The sequence below is a fragment of the Pelophylax lessonae genome (assembly GCF_965119305.1).
Source record: "Pelophylax lessonae genome assembly, chromosome: 5".
Classification (NCBI taxonomy): domain Eukaryota; kingdom Metazoa; phylum Chordata; class Amphibia; order Anura; family Ranidae; genus Pelophylax; species Pelophylax lessonae.
Window position 1 is genome coordinate 149,600,647 of NC_138772.1, and position 15,720 is coordinate 149,616,366.

Sequence of the window (15,720 nt, forward strand, 5' to 3'; positions counted from 1 at the left end):
AATAGCCCTAAGCCTGCAGACAAAGAAAAGAAACATATTCAGCCGTGAGCTTGTTTTAACAACTTCAAAGCCAGGACATACAAGATACATCCTGTGTAGTGCATTGTTTAAAATCTGATGAGAAATCTCTCCAATGGAGGCTTAGACAAAAACAAGAACACTATTTTAGTGGGGAAGGGATAGAACTTTTCACAATATTTTTAAAGCTGTCTGTACCTTCAAGGTCAAGTAAAAGCAACATTTGCATTTATTTTATGGTCCTCACAGGGACAAGAACTAGGGAGGAAATATCTTACATGGAGTCTGTGATGGTGTTCACCATCACTGGAATTTAAGGACAGATGGGTGATAGGTTGAATTGCTTCATATTTGTCAGCAAGGTCAATTGTTCCCTTTCTCATGAGGTCTCTGAGCAGGAAGTGCATTCCTATTATGGTCATCCCAGGAAGTTCTGAGGAGGCGGACTGTCTAAGGTGGCTCCCCATTCACCTATTGTCAGGTGTGCTAATGACCTCACCTGTTGTCTGCTAAGGGAGATATTGACACTCAGAGTAATGTGTATTGAGGGCTCGTTAGGGAACCATTGTTCTGTGTCTGACTATTGTGTACATTGATTGCCCCCTGGGGCTTCTGTCTCCTTGCATTGGTCAGAGCTATCTGACCAATCCCTGTTGACTCATTTTCAAGTCCTCATTTGCATTTCCTGGTCAAACTATCTGACCAATCACTACTGACTCATTTTCAAGTCCTCATTTGCATTTCCTGGTCAAGCTATCTGACCAATCACTACTGACTCATTTTCAAGCCCTCATTTGCATGTCTGGAGAGGACCTGAATGGGAACTGCAGGTACTTTACAATTGACCAATAGGAAAGCGGTTGTTGGGGGCAGGATGTTCCAAATTCTGTATAAAAGTGTGCTGTGTTCTTCCAATAAATGGTCTTCCTGTTTGAACTTACATACAGCTTGCTTGGTGTTTGTTCTAATGGATTCCGGACGGCACATAGCTGTAGTTCGGATCCTGGATCCTTGGTTGACCGAACCATCAGACGTTGTGATCTGCAAGCTGACTTACTAGAAACAGAGGAGTGTCGGGAGAGCAGACAGAGCGAGCAAGGGTCTCGTCACAGAGTCGTGAAATAAATTGTAACGATTTTCCATTAAATCCAAAGCCAAACAGTTGGCAGGAGTAAGACTTTAGGAGCAATGTTATGCTCTACCACTGTCATTCCTAGATTTTAAGTCCTACAGGGACTTGAACATGAATAGAAGCACCCTTTACCTCTTTTCAAGTTCAGATGGCAATATCATTTGCCGCACCACTGGGCCCTTGTTTCTATCAGCTTTCAGCAGTCATTAGAGCTTCGGAAGAGTAGTGAATGATATGGGAAGGCTATGATGACACATTTGAGTCCAGCAGACAACAGATATCTTTCAGCCGAACTGAAAAAATAATCATACTAATCATGTAAAAAGTAGACCAGAGTGCCATAATCTGAAATGACAAAAATACTTTGAAATATTAAAATGTATTTAAAAAAAATAAAATAATTTTACAGCTTTTAAAAAAGAAAAAAAAGTAAATATTTACAAAGTCACTGTACATTTTTGACATTTAAAAATATTCCTAAAAGTAGGAAGCCTGGAGCACAACTTGTATCTTTATAGCTACACGTTTGCATAGGTATCTCCTTTAATACCTTATAGGCATCCCACAGTTTGATGTATAACATAGTCATTCCCAGTGTAATGCATCTAGTTTTATGTGCCCAGTGCAACACAAACACTGAAAATTCCACATATTTCTAGATAATAAAATGGAAGCTTCTGCCCCAATGGGCCCTAAAATATGTCTACTGTGTATCTTAAGAATTAAAAAAAAAAGCTATGCCTTTGCATTAAGAAACATTTGTTCATGCAAGAAAACTTCCGAATAGTGATTGTTTGCCACCCTCAGTAAAGCAATAAAGTTGAGTAAAAAAACATTCTATTTGTATTAGAACATTATTAATTTTTATACATATAGGCTAAGCATATAAAAATAATAAACTCTCTCAATAGGAGGGGGAATTATTATAAGGTGAATCCTAAACATTTTTAGAACAGTAAAAGACAGAAGTACTGTCTCTTCCAGAGAAGCAGCTCTTTTGCTCAATAAGCCTCTTTTCCTCTTTCCTAATTTGTGGTGGAAACTAAATATATAATAAATAATTAAGTTAAAACTATACTAATATTTAAAGTATAGCATTTAATATGTAAACTATTTAATAGTTAAAATCTAACACTAGGCAAAACCTCTGTAAGGTTTAAATGTTGTGTCCCCATTGAGAATTTTCCATCTATCGGGGGTGCATGTGCACAGCAGACCTGGATGGCAGTGTTCTAGGCTGGCTCTGCTCACCCGGGCAACTCTTCTGAATACCCCCTGCACTATACGACAGCCACAGACCAGCCACACACCTCCATGAGTAGGAGACACATTGGTGCATGCTCTGGACCCATTGAGCAATCCAATAAAGCTAAGCCCCACATGCCAGCAGATTACAAACCTCCAAGGCACCCTGCAGCCAAGATTGTGCGGTGCCTGTCAAAGGACAAGACCACAAGGCTTTCCATGATCGACTCTTGTAAGTCTCCCTGCAGCCTCCAGCAGTTCTCCTTGGCTATACACTCAAAGAATGTTGATCGGGACTCAGGATGGCTTGACAAAAATCAGGGACATTGTCCGTGAGGAACTGATTGTGAGAGCTAACAAACTCTCCACTGATTTTCAGAAGGACATCAAGGATCTAGGCCAACATACAGCACTCATGGAAACAGGATGGATGCTGGCACCACGGTTCTAGATGCCCATGAAACAGATCAAGAAGAGCTACAATGTAAGATCAAATTCATCACATTCTAGAATCTCTTACTAAGAATCGCGATCACTTCTTGCTATCGACAGCCTTTGAGACTAGTTATCGAACTTGTCCTATGACTCGAGGCCTTATCTCATTGCTATACTCTTCTATCCAGAATAACACTGGAGCGCAAAACCCCTCTTACTGTTCAAGATGGGAACATGATTTTGACACTATTTTGGCCCCTGAGAATTGTCATATGATGGGGGAGGCTCTATTTAAATCGTTTCATAATGTGCTTGCTTTAGAAAAGCTCTTTTAACCACTTTAGGACCGCGCGCGGTAATACTACTGCGGCAGTGCGGCACGATACCGCTCAGCCACGTAGTATTAACGTCATGCGCGATCGCGGCTCCAGAGCGCGCTCCCGCGCGCCGCGGGTCCCGATACCGATGGCATTCGGTAGGGAACCGATCAATCACCAGATACTGACCAATGATTTTTGGTCAGTGTCTGTAGATCGGTCCCCACCAATGGCAATCTGTCCCCTGTCTGTGTAATGTAAACACAGACAGGGGAAGTGATGTCACTGTCCCTCCTGAAGTCCTTTCGGTTCCAGGAGAGAGACAGAGACACACCAAAAACGTGAGTTTCCACCAACACTACACTGACACACCTCACATAGGCACATTTAACCCCTTCATCACCTCTGATCACCCCCTAATCACCCCCAAACCCCTCACAGTGAACACTATATACAGTGGTATACAGATATTTTACTGATCACTGTATAAGTGTCACTTGTGAGCGTAGTTTGCGCCTGCGTTAGGCCCAAATAGGGTTAGGGTACCCGCCACCTATCCCCTAATAAAGTTTTTACCCCTTGATCAGCCCCAGTTAACCCCTTCACTACCTATTACTCTGTGCACTAAATACAGTATATAGGTAAATACTGATCACTGTATTTAGTGTCACTAGTGACCCTAATTTGCGCTTGCGCTAAGCCCATATAGGGCTAGGGCACCCGCCACCTATTCCCTAATAAACTTTTAACCGCTTGATCTTCCCCAGTTAACCCCTTCACTCCATATAAAACAGTGCACTAATATATACAGTATATCAGATAACTACTGATCACTGTATTTAGTGTCACTGGTGACCCTAATTTGCGCTTGCGCTAGGCCCGAATAGGTTTAGGCCACCCGCCATCTATCCTCTATAAAGGGTTAACCCCTTGATCTCCCCCAGTTTAACCCCTTCACTTCCCTGTCACAGTGTTCACTATATACAGTGATTACCGATCACTGTATTAGCGTCACGGGTGACACAACTTAGGCTAGCTAGTTAGCGTCAGGGTCCCACTACACCACCGTTACTTAGCGTCAGTTAGAGTCAAGTACACTAACACACACACACCACCGTTACTAGTATAGTGTTTGAACAGATCAATATCTGATCTGATCAGAACTATACTAGCGTCCTCATAATTTAGTGTTCCCCAAACGCAGTGTTTGCACAATCAGCACTGATTCCTGCTAGCACCTGCGTTTAGCCCCCCTGCCCAGCCCACCTTACCCAGGCAAGTGTAGTAATCAATAGATTACTGACACTTCCAAAAAACACATCACACAAAACCGCTGCGTTAGCAGAGTCAGGCCTGATCTCTGTTAGCACTAGCAGTTTTTCTTTGTAGCGACCAAATAGTCCTCGACAACCAGGTGCTTTTATTACCTAGTAGTCGCACTACTGTACCGGTAAATTTAGTTACTAAAATGACAAAACGTTGGTACAGTGGTGAAGAGGTCTACGAAATGCTGACCGCGGCACGTGAGAGCGATGGGGAAGCCTCACTGTCAGAATCAGGGTCAGTATACGAACCAGATGACAGCAGCGGCTCCCTGACAGATAGCTCCGACAGAGGGGTCCCTGCTAGGGTCAGGCGTACCCGACCCCATTCTGGAGTTGTTGACTTGCAAGAACTGGAGGTTTCTGGTATGCAGCAGAGTGCCAGTACTAGTGCCGCTCACACTTCTCGTGAACTGGCAAGCACGAGCGGCCTAGTACACCCTGGACCTTCAACCAGCACTGCAGTATCACCTGGTGACGTGGCGAGTCACCTGAGTGCAGTTGAAGCTGGTGCGGTGGCTAGCACGAGTAGTGGCCCGCAGCCACCGCGTATCCGAAGACAGGCCCGTAGAGCCCATAGTGTCCTCCCTGAAGCGCTGGCATATCCTAATTGGCAGCCCACAGATTCCACAGCGCCAGTACTTCCCCCATTCACCGCCCAACCCGGAATCCAAGTGGAAACAGCTGGTTTTAATCCCATAAACTTTTTTGAGCTGTTTTTCACTGAAGATCTTTTCAGATCTATTGTGGACCAATCAAATTTGTACGCTCAACAATTCATCGCCGCCAACCCAAATTCACCCCTTGCCAGACCATTCGCCTGGAATCCTATTACGATTCAGGAGTTTAAAACCTATCTGGGCCTTTCCTTCAACACGGGCATTACAAGAAAGAATGAATTGCGGTTATATTGGTCCACTGACCCAATTCATCAAATGTACGTGTTCTCTGCTGTTATGTCCAGGGCTCGATACCAACAAATATTTCGGTTCATGCATTTCAACGACAATGAACTCTGTCGTCCTCGGGGAGACCCTGAATATGATCGGCTCCACAAAATTCGGCCCCTCATAGACCACTTCAATCAGCGGTTCGCAGCCTTGTTTACCCCCCAACAAGATGTCTGCGTTGACGAGTCCCTGATTAAGTTTACTGGTCGCCTTGCTATCAAACAGTACCTCCCCAGCAAGCGTGCCAGATACGGGGTCAAGTTGTATAAGCTTTGTGACAGGGCCACAGGCTATACAGTTAATTTCCGTGTCTATGAGGGAAAAGATAGCACTGTGGAGCCCCCCGACTGCCCAGGCTACATAGGGAGCAGCGGCAAGATAGTTTGGGACTTGGTGTCACCCTTATTCGGAAAGGGGTACCACTTGTACGTGGACAATTTCTATTCAAGCGTGCCACTTTTTAGACACCTCTATCAATTGCAAATTGGCGCTTGTGGCACCGTGCGATCTAATCGCCGGGGCTTCCCCCAACGGCTAGTGAATGCCCCACTGAGCTCGGGGGAGAGAGCCTGCTTGAGGTGCGATGAATTGCTTGCAGTGAAGTGGAGGGACAAACGAAACGTTTACGTGCTGTCCTCCATTCACCCAGACACGGCAGTCCAAATTACTACGGTCACCGGTGTTGTTGTTGAGAAACCCCTCTGTGTCCACGACTATAACCGTAAAATGGGAGGGGTGGACTTCAACGACCAGATGATGGGACCGTACTTAATTGCCCGTAAGGCCAGACGCTGGTACAAAAAAGTGTCTGTATACCTATTTCAATTGGCTGTTTACAACGCTTTTGTCTTATACAAAGCGTCTGCTGGAACATTATCCTTCTTTCAATTCCAAGAAGAGATAATCAGAGCCCTTCTGTATTCAGCTGGTGCTCCTGCCCAACTTCCCCAACCAGATGCAGTGAGCCGGCTGCATGAGAGGCATTTTCCGAAATACCTCCCGAGTACCCCTACCAAACGATACCCCCAAAAAAGATGCCGTGTCTGCAGCAAGCGCGGATTTAGGTGTGACACCCGGAATTATTGTCCCGACTGTCCTGACCGACCTGGTCTTTGCCACGGTGACTGTTTCCGTCGCTACCACACACTAGTGGATTATTAGCATAGGGTACAGCACGGCACAGTTTAGGGCACATTTACACAGGGTCTCAAAAGATGTTCGATGGCAATCGTCATTTTGAGAGACCCGAACCTGGAACCTGGAACTCGACGTTTGAAGAAAAAAAAAAAAAAAATACATAAAAGCCAAAAATAGTTGTCGTCTCAGTCATTTTTTATGTTCTTCTACACTTCCTATGTACTTTTAATGTACTTTGTTTGTTTTTCATTCTTTTGTGACCTGTTTCTCTTGCAGGTACTCGTCGGCTACCACTCATTGATTTCATATATTCTGACACAAACAGTGTTTGCGCTCAGCATACATGGATACCTTTGCTGATAGCAGCTGTGGTGATTTTCTGATTTCAGCACTGCAGTTAAAATCCTATTTTGGTATACGTGGATAGTGCCGTGTATACCCATCATTAAATTCAGTGGGTGGTTGTTTGGGCGGTTAATGATGAGAATCCAAAAACTTTTGTTGTGTCAGTCATTTTATATGTCCTACTCTTCCTAATGTACTTTTTTTAATGTACTTTGTTTGTTTTTTCATTCTTTTGTGACCTGTTTCTCTTGCAGGTACTCGTCGGCTACCATGCATTGATTTTATATATTCTGACACAAACAGCGTTTGCGCTCAGCATATATGGATACCTTTGCTGATAGCAGCTGTGGTGATTTTCTGATTTCAGCACTGCAGTTAAAATCCTATTTTGGTATACGTGGATAGTGTCCTGTATACCCATCATTAAATTCAGTGGGTGGTTGTTTGGGCGGTTAATGATGAGTAATACTACGCATTATTCCTGTGCTGATTTCTGATAGGTTCTCTTTTTTTTCGTTCAGCCCACAGGCTGCATGAAAAAAAAAAACCTATATGCCAAACAAAGACCAGCAATGTACTGGTACGTTGCTGGACTTTGAGTGGTTATACCAGGATGATGCCTGCAGATTTAGGCATCATCTTGGTATCGTTTTTTACAGCAAGCGGTCGGCTTACATGTAAAAGCAATCCTAGCGGATAATTGGCCGCTAGACTGCTTTTACATGCAGTGGGAGGGGACTCCCCCCCCCTCCTGCCGCCTTCCGCTGCCTTCCACGGTTTTTCTCGGGCTCTCCTGTCCCACCGGTTAACCCGAGAGTGCAGCCGGTGGTTCAATTATCTAACCATAGAGCTGATTGGAGATGAGAATGGCTCCAATCATCTCTATGGCCTAAGATGCCGGAGGCTACGAGCATTTCATGACTTCTGTTTTGCCAGAAATAAACAGCGCCATTGGGAAATTGGGAAAGTATTTTATCACACCAATTTTGGTATCGTCAGATGCGTTAAGGTCAGAGGAAAGATCTAGAGTCTAAAAGACCCCAATTTTTTTTAAAAAGAGTACCTGTCACTACAGATTGCTATCATAGAGGAAATTTAAATTCACCATGATAACAATAAAAATGATTAAAGAAAAAAAAAATGAAAGAAAAGGTGTCAAAATAACATAAGAAAGCAAATTAAAAAAAAAAAAAAAAAATCAAGCCCCCCTGTCCCCCCGTGCTTGCGCGCAAATGCGCGCACAAGCGTTGGTCTAGTGTCATATGTAAACCGCAATTTCAGCATGCATGTGAGGTATCGCCGTGAACGCCAGGTCGAGGGCAGTAATTCTTGTGGTAGACCTCCTCTGTAAGTCCAAAGTGGTAACCTGTAAAGACTTTTAAAGGCTTTTAAAACCGTACGTAGTTTGTTGCCGCGGCACGGGCGTGCGCAATTTTTAAAGCATGTCATGTTAGGTGTCTATGAACTCGGCATAAGATCATCTTTTAAATTTTACCAAACAATTTGGAATTATATAGTGTATTTCTGCATTAAAAATAAAAAAAGTGTTTTTTTTACGCAAAAATTGCGTTTGGAAAATGTGTGCGCAAATACCGTGTAACAAAAAAAATTGCAACATCCACCATTTTGTTCTGTAGGGCCTCTGCTTTAAAAAAAATATATAATGTTTGGGGGTTCAAAGTAATTTTCTTGTGAAAAAAAAATATTTTTTCATGTAAACAAAAACTCACAGAAAAGGCTTGGTTTTCAAGTGGTTAGAAGAGTGGGTGATGTGTTGCTAAAATTGAGCATAAAATGCCAGGACTGTTCAAACACCCCCCAAATTACCCCTTTTTGGAAAGTAGACACCCATAGCTATTTGCTGAGAGGCATATTGAGTCCATGGAGTATTTTATATTTTGCCCTAAGTTTTAGTAAAATGACAATTTGTTTTTTGTTTTTTTTACACAAAGTTGTCACTAAATAATATATTGCTCACGCATGCCATGGGTATATGTGAAATGACACCCCAAAATACATTCTGCTGCTTCTCCGGAGTACAGGGATACCCCATGTGTGAGACTTTTTGTCAGTCTAGCCGCATACAGGACCCGGAAAACCAATCCGCACCTTCTGGCTTTCTAAGGGCGTAAATTGTTGATCTCACTCCTTACTACCTATCACACTTTTGAAAGCCATGAAATGCCAAAATGACACAAAACCCCCCCAAATGACCCCATTTTGCAAAGTAGACACTCCAAGCTATTAGATGAGAGGCATGATGAGTCCATGGAATATGTTATATTTTGCCACAAGTTTCAGGAAAATTATTATTTTTTTTTACACAAAGTTGTCAGTAAATGATATAATGCTCACACATGCCATGGGTATATGTGAAATGACACCCCAAAATACATTCTGCTGCTTCTCCTGAGTACAAGGATACCCCATGTGTGAGACTTTTTTGCAGTCTAGCCGCGTACAGGACCCGGAAAACCACTCCCCACCTTCAGGCTTTCTAAGGGCGTAAATTGTTGATCTCACTCCTTACTACCTATCACACTTTTGAAGGCCATGAAATGCCAAAATGGCACAAAACCCCCCCAAATGACCCCATTTTGCAAAGTAGACACTCCAAGCTATTAGATGAGAGGCATGATGAGTCCATGGAATATTTTATATTTTGCCACAAGTTTCAGGAAAATTATTATTTATTTATTTTTTTTTACACAAAGTTGTCAGTAAATGATATAATGCTCACACATGCCATGGGTATATGTGAAATGACACCCCAAAATACATTCTGCTGCTTCTCCTGAGTACAAGGATACCCCATGTGTGAGACTTTTTTGCAGTCTAGCCGCGTACAGGACCCGGAAAACCACTCCCCACCTTCAGGCTTTCTAAGGGCGTAAATTGTTGATCTCACTCCTTACTACCTATCACACATTTGAAGGCCATGAAACGCCAAGATGGCACAAAACCCCCCCAAATGACCCCATTTTGCAAAGTAGACACTCCAATATATTTGCTGAGAGGCATGGTGAGTATTTTGCATCTCTCATTTTTTTTGGAAAATGAAGAAAAAACAGGAAAATGCATTTTTTTTCCTCTTTTTTCAATTTCCAAAACTTTGTGACAAAAAGTGAGATCTGCAAAACACCCAACATGCCTCTCTGCAAATAGCTTAGGGTGTCTACTTTCCGAAAAGGGGTCATTTGGGGGGGGGGGTTGTGCTGTCTTGGCATTTCATGGCCTCCGAAACTGTGATAGGTAGTCAGGAGTGAAATCAACAATTTACGCCCTTGGAAAGCCTGAAAGTGGGGGTTGGCTTTCGAGGACCTGTACTCGGCTAGACTGCAAAAAAGTCTCACACATGTGGTATCCCTGTACTCAGGAGAAGCAGCAGAATGTATTTTGGGGTGTCATTTCACATATACCCATGGCATGTGTGAGCAATATATCATTTAGTGACAACTTTGTGTAAAAAAACAAAAAAAAAAATAATAATAATATATTTCCCGGAACTTGTGGCAAAATATAAAATATTCCATGGACTCACCATGCCTCTCAGCAAATAGCTTGGGGTGTCTACTTTGCAAAATGGGGTCATTTGGGGGGGTTTTGTGCTATGTTGAAATTTCAGGGCCTCCGAAACTGTGATGGGTAGTCAGGAGTGAAATCAACAATTTACGCCATTAGAAAACCTAAAGATGGAGATTCATTTTCGGGGTCCCGTATACAGCTAGGCTCCCAAAAAGTCTCACACATGGGGTATCCCCATACTGAGGAGAAGCGGCAGAATGTATTTTGGGGTGTCATTCCACATATACCCATGTCATGTGTGAGAAATGTATCTTTTAGTGACAAATTTGTGTTAAAAAAAAATAAATAAATAAATTGTAATTTTCCCAAAACTTGTGGCAAAATATAAAATATTCCATGGACTCACCATGCCTCTCAGCAAATAGCTTGGGGTGTCTACTTTGCAAAATGGGGTCATTTGGGGGGTTTTGTGCTATCTTGAAATTTCAGGGCCTCCGAAACTGTGATGGGTAGTGAGGAGTAAAATCAAAAATTTACGCCATTAGAAAACCTAAAGATGGAGATTGATTTTCGGGGTCCCGTACACAGCTAGGCTCCCAAAAAGTCTCACATATGTGGTATCCCTGTACTCAGGAGAAGCAGCAGAATATATTTTGGGGTGTAATTACACATATACCCATGGCATGTGTGAGAAATTTATCTTTTAGTGACAACTTTGTGTTAAAAAAAAAATTTTTTTTTTTATTCATTTTTCAAACACCTGTGACAAAAAAATTCAATATTCAATGAGCTCAACATGCCATTTTAGCACTTCATGAATTGAGATAGGCAGTCAGAAATTAAAGCTGCGTAAAATTTCAGTATTTACACCATAGTTTGTAGACGCTATAACTTTTGCGCAAACCAATAAAAATACGCTCATTGAATTTTTTTTTGTCAAAGACATGTAGCTAAATATATTTTGGCCAAAAAAAATGACATAAATTGAGTATATTGGATATTTTTTAAAAGACAAAGTTGAAAATGTCATTTTTTTGCAAAATTTTCGCTCTTTTTTTATTAATATCGCAAAAAATAAAAAGCACAGAGGTGATCAAATACCACCAAAAGAAATCTCTGTTTGTGGGAAAAAAAGGACGTAAATTTTGTTTGGGTACCACATTGCATGACCGCACAATTGTCAGTTAAAGTCGCACAGTGCCGAAGCACAAAAAGTGGTCTGGACGGAAGACAGCAAAATCCTCCGGTGGTAAAGTGGTTAAGGTCATGTCCCATATTTTACATTGGCTAGGATAGCAAAATGCTAACCCACATGTCCGTCAAATTGCTTTTGAGGCTGCCTGGACCTGGATGATATATAAGATACATGGTGGACATATCCCAAAGTATGGAGACTTTTTGGATACGAGAACATAAACTGTTCAATGCTTAAATATGTTAGTTTGAGCAAGGACCCTTGGGAAGCACACTTACATATACCTTTACTCGACAGAAACACATACCCACATAGTACACATCCCTGTAATCAGTACATATAACTAAGTTCTATTAGGTAGCCATCATCTTTTTATAAAATTAGAAATCCCTTGTGACTCAAAAACTCCTGGCTAATACTGATTTTACAACATCAAAAAGTAAATAGATCATATAGTCATACATACTCCCACCAGGTCCGCCTGTGTAATCACTTATTACCCACATTTTTATGGCAATGAAACAAACGATTGCGAGGACGTGGAAAACAGCTAACTTTGAGAAGGTTAAGAACTGTGTTCATGGTACACTTAACAATGAAAAATGAACATGCATAACACATTTTTCATGCATTTAGCAACCCTGGCTTGATTACTTTCTATCCTCACAAATGGCCCCCCCACTTCCTGGAACTGTAGCTGCTTTCTTTCAGGTTGGCAGATGCCTCTGGGTCACCCCAACCCCCTTTCTCCTATCCTATCCTACTCCCTTTACCTCTGGACCTTTATCTTCCTTTTACTATATCCCCCTCTCCTCAATATTTCTGCTTTATTCTCTTCCCCTATTTAGCACTTAGCAGTTTGCTTTTTTACTCTCTCTTCTTGTTCTCTCTTTGTTGTGTGTCCATTAATTTTCCTTACTCTTTTTTTATTTGTGGTATCTTCCTACACTGCAGGGGATACCCCTTTCCCTCCCCAGCTAGGCCAGGTCTCTCCATTGTACGTTCAACATCATTTAAAGTTTTTTTATATGACCATGGATTTATGTGTGAAATTGCTTAAATGATTCATTTGTTAAGACATTCTACTTTTGTCAACATAGGCTGAATTACTCTTACACTACAATACATTTTTCATCTCCTACGGACTACTGTATCGCCGCCTATGCACCCAGGTCATATTCTGCTGACATATTATTTTTATTGTTTTTTAAAGTGGGTTGAAATTCTGTTCTAGTGTCTTTTCAGATGCACCTTTTAAGCTGTGTACGTATATTCTTTTTCCTCTTATATTCTCAATAGAAACAAAGTAAAAGAGAATTTTCCATCCCTTTCCTGTTCTTTCTGACACCCACTCATCGCGGCATACCGATTACATTTTTCCAGCACTGTGTTAGCTGACTTTGACCTATCCATCTGGTCTGGACTTTGGTCCATAGAAAAGGCAGGTAACTATTGGTATAGATTGTCTAGACTGTAGAGATTTTTTTTTTTTTATATTGAAATATAGAACATATTGGTCATTGCAATGTAAAAACATCTAAAAAGGTAGAAAGAATGTGGTATCTTGACTTCATACTGTCTACAGGTGACAAACTCAGTAAAGTAACACCTGTTGTCTCCTGACAGCATTTATCGCCTTAGCATGACATTTTGGCAGTAATACAACAAGAGATATGTAGTCTTACTTTAAATGTCCTCTATGACTTATGGGAAATTGATTTTGTATAGAACGAGACAGTACAACTTCTGTAAAAAATGTTTTTATGTTACTTGATTTCTTACATGTTTACAGTGGAAGAAAGCTAGGTTCCAGAACCACCGTACACAACAGTTATGTATGTGCATACATACTTTATAATCAAATTATTTATTTTTTGCTTAATGGTACTTATTTTGTGTTAACAAACACAAGACATGGTTTGCATTTGTCAATCAGTAACAATAAACTAGAGAAGGACATACAAATCATTATTTTTATTTGCAAGCGCTCATTGTTTGATTAGAGAAGAATGTCAAACCCTGAAGTGCTGCATTCATCAAATTGACAAGACATTTTTCAAGGGATGGATTAGTATGCTTATGCTTTACATATGTTAGACAGTTTGGGAAAAAAAAAACATAACATGGTTGGCATTTATCAGCCTATAACAACAGTAAACTAAGAAGCATATTTCTGGGAAGGAGCACAATGCGCTCTGCTGTGTTATGGCTGCAATTCTCAAGGGGGGTAACACAATTTGGTGCTAAGTTTGTGTTTTATTTTAGCAAACTGTCGGAAATTATGGATGGGGGGTATCTGTCACATGTGGACCCCCAAATGGGAGAATTCTTTATTTTATATTTTATAAAAAATAAACTCATTCAGTACTTCATGAACTGTGCAAACACATTTTATAAGGCACTGAATTACTAAAAGTAATGGAATGTAAATTTTGCAGAGGAATTTGTACTTTGCAAGGGAATTTTTTTCTTAACCCACAGGACCACATTCTCCCATCAAATTTTTGAGGAAAAAATTGCATGACTTCTCACCCTTTGGGTCTCTACTGAACTGCACTGCAACTGTTGACATGCAGTCACTAACCAGGGAGAAAGTAGGCCACTAACCAGTGAGAAAGTAGGCCACTAAGTGAACTCATTGGGGAGATTAAGGACAACCCCTATAAAGACGCCCCCAATATACAGTATATTCACTAGGGATAGACCGATTATCGGCAAGGCCGATATATCGGTGGCCGATATGCACTTTCCCTGATATATCAGTATCGGCCCTGGATATGCCGATATTTTTGTGACGTCATTCTGCCTTCTTAGGTTGCCTCCCTCGCATTGGACAGCCTTGCCTGGAGTCGGGATTAGTCTCGCGGGAGTGTATCATAGCCATAAACCCACCCACAGCAGCCCGGTGCCAGCCAGCCACCCACATCCACAGGCACTGTACCAGTCAGCCAGCCACAGGCACTGTACCAGCGTGCCAGCCACAGGCACTGTACCAGCGAGCCAGCCAGCCACCCACAGGCCCTGTACCTGCCAGCCACAGGCACTGTACCAGCCAGCCATCCACAGACCCTGTACCAGCCAGCCAGCCACCCACAGCCCCTGTGCCAGCCACCCATCCACCCGTCCCACCACAGGGTGCCAGACAGATAGCCACCCACAGACAGAATACCAGACAGCCAGCCACCCACAGGCACTGTACCAGCCAGCTGCCCACAGGCCCTGTACCAGCCACCCACCACAGGGTGCCAGCTGTAATGTTCCGGTACCTCTGGTACCCTTGTCTCCATAATTCTCCTCTCCTAATTGCGTACCATCTTGTGTAACAAGGGACGCAAATACCTTTAAGACCGGATGACATCATTGCCGAGCGCCGCTATGAGCGGCTATTTCAATCGCCGGTTTGCTCTCACTCATCGCTCGTTCAAACCCACATGTTCATCGCACCTACGCCTGAGAAGTCGGAGCTGCTGACATACCTCCCTTGCTGAACTGAAGCCGGAAACCTCGCTGGTGATCCGTATCTCGCTACGGGATCACCCCTCTCCAATGGACACTGTTATTCCTAAACCTATCTAAGTGATAAGTACCCCGCAGGGGATTCTTGCTAACCAATCTCCTACTGTCATCTACTGCAATTACCAAGACTATCTGTACCTATCTATTCACTATCATCTGCATAGACTGTTAGCTCTTGGGACTACCTTCAACTATCCTTGCACTAGGTTACTCTGTCTAAGTATACTCCATCTGTGTCCTCTTACCATCTGCACTATACTTGACATCAGAACCTATCTGCTTTACCATCACCTGCAACTCTCCTAATACTACTTCTAGTGCTCACCATACAATAGCCTGTCTCTCATCTATATATCCTCATATACTCTATCCCTCCATCAAACATCTATTAATATATATATATATAGTATATAACAGGCTGTACACGGTGATGAAGTCCTGAGAGTTGGATATGTTGTTCAACAGATTCTCTACAAGGTTACTGAGTGTAATAATTCTGCAGCTGTAAATCCATCCACTAACAAAAACGCATGAACGTTACAGATTGAACGAGCCCTTAAAAAAAATATGGATTCAGCAGAAT